Here is a 2349-nt window from a genome sequence, read left to right as displayed (position 1 = left end):
TTATATTTATATTATATTATATTATAAACAAATAGCGTCTCGCAAGATTGCACATGCAGCCGAATCGGCGCGTATGTATTACAAAGATGGGTGCCGATGTCCGAATCCTCGAATTTATATTATATTATATTACAAACAAATAGTGTCTCGCAAGATTGCACGTGCGGCCGAATCGGAGCGGTATATTACAAAGGCGGGTTATTATATTTATATTATATTATGAACAAATAGCGTCTCGCAAGATTGCACGTGCGACCGAATCGGCGCGGTGTCCTCTTCATTTCTTTTCTAGGAAGAGCCGTTTATCCGGGAGTCACAATATTTATAAATAATATTGTTACGTTCTGCCGATGGATGATAAAAACAAATCGTGCAATAAACAGACCGTAATTATATTTATCGGTAACCGTGAGAAAGATACAGGAAGATCGGTGATGAAACGACACCGGTCTCCTCGAGATGACAAAAAAGAAAAAAAAAACAAACAAAAAAAAAGATATAATAAAAGATAAAAGATTAGTGGAATTTTTTGGTGGAAAACTAAAAGATACCGACTAGATAATAAAGTTCTTCTAACAAAATACCCAACAAGCACAGCTGCACATAATGACAATAATTTTTCTAACGAAATATTCAATAAACACGGCTGGATCCGCAGCAATAAAAATACTCATAAGAAAATAGAATTTTCTCTAACATGATCACGTGCGAAGGAACCCTCGAACCGATATCCAAACTCACCAATCGACGATTTCTACAAGTAAAATACGAAAAGTAGGAGAAACACTCCGTCTAATGAGAACACTGGCATGATTTTTAACTTATTGAAGTTGGAAGATCCCCACTTATGCACAAGTCCAATTCGTTAAATCTTAGAGAAACCCCCACGCAATTTTTTTTTTTTAGGAAGAACCGATTTTGTCACTGTGAAAATGGAAAAAAATAATTTCGAGGCAGTATTAGACGAGTCGCCTTTTTTTCCGATGCGACAGGACACTCTCATCTGAACCAGTGAGAACATTACGTGGTGAAGTGAAGTAAAGTGAAGTTTCAAAAATTTCTTTTATTGTATTTTTTAAATATACCATCGCTGATCGAGGCTGTTTTGTGTCGTGGCCGCCTTAATGCGGCATGGTGGGCGGAAGACCTCGCGATGGGGCTACTGAAAGCCATTTTAAATCTGGTGGTTTTTCAAAGAGTGAGTAATATTTATTTTATATTAAAATTATGTTTTATATATGATATCAATTATTTCTAATATATTATATATTATAATATATTTTAATTTTGATTTATAGTATCAATATACGGGCGAAATACAAATTCCGGGGTTTATAAATATTGAACATCGGCGATATTTGAGAGCGCTGCGGCGACACGACCGCCAATACGCACAAGATGTTTGGCAAGACAACGGCTCCGACGGTCTCTATTTAGACCTGAGACGTCTCTTCGGCCTCGAACCCTACGAGGAGGACGTAGAGGAATCATGGGGTTGATTGTAAGTATCTATTTTTAATAAATATTAAATATTAAAAAATTAAATTAGTATACTAATAAGACTTTTATTTTTCTGTTTCAGAAGGAGCGCCGCCTGTATATATATTTTTATTATTTTTTATTTTTATTATTACTTTTAACACACACACACATACACACATTTGTATTATATACACAATTTCAAATAAATATTATTATTATTATTATTAGATTTTAAAAATGTCGACTATTTTTGTTTCCTTCTTTCCTTTTCCTACTCGTGCATGTCTCGCGCTATCCTTTTCCCACACCCATAGAATGATTTCCTTTTCCTACTCGCAAACGCCTCGCGCTATCCTTCTCCCACCCGGTCGCGCCACAGTTACATATCTATTTTATATACGGGGAAGGGAAGCGAAAGAAATAAACATTTTTTTCTTTTTATTTTTTTAAACACATTTATTTATGTTAAAATATATCACCTCGTTTCAAGGTTTCAGACAAAATTTTATCCACAGCATAAGCTAATAGTTCGCAATCTAGATGTTTTATCAAAAACATCGCGCAAGATTTTAACAGCATTATCTTTCTCGGCGCCAAACATATTACCTTGCAAATTAACGACAAATCGATCGAAACTCTCATTTACAGCTTCTAAATTCTTACACAGCTTCAAATATTCATGATTGACACAGTGTTCGAGTTCGAATAAGAAAAATATAGTTGACGGTTTCATGTACAAGCAAGAATCGTGTAACGTAAGTTTTACAACACTCGTATCGTGTATTTTAACAATCTCGATTGTTAAATCGTTAATCCATATTGGTGTATGATCGGGCGTTTGCACAAGTCGTTCAACGTCCGCTCGTT

This window comes from Polyergus mexicanus, unplaced genomic scaffold (genome assembly GCF_030449975.1).
Source record: "Polyergus mexicanus isolate NDT 795.1 unplaced genomic scaffold, iyPolMexi1.0 SCAF_10, whole genome shotgun sequence".
Classification (NCBI taxonomy): domain Eukaryota; kingdom Metazoa; phylum Arthropoda; class Insecta; order Hymenoptera; family Formicidae; genus Polyergus; species Polyergus mexicanus.
The sequence above is the reverse complement of the archived record's forward strand: the minus strand, read 5'-3'. Positions refer to the sequence as shown.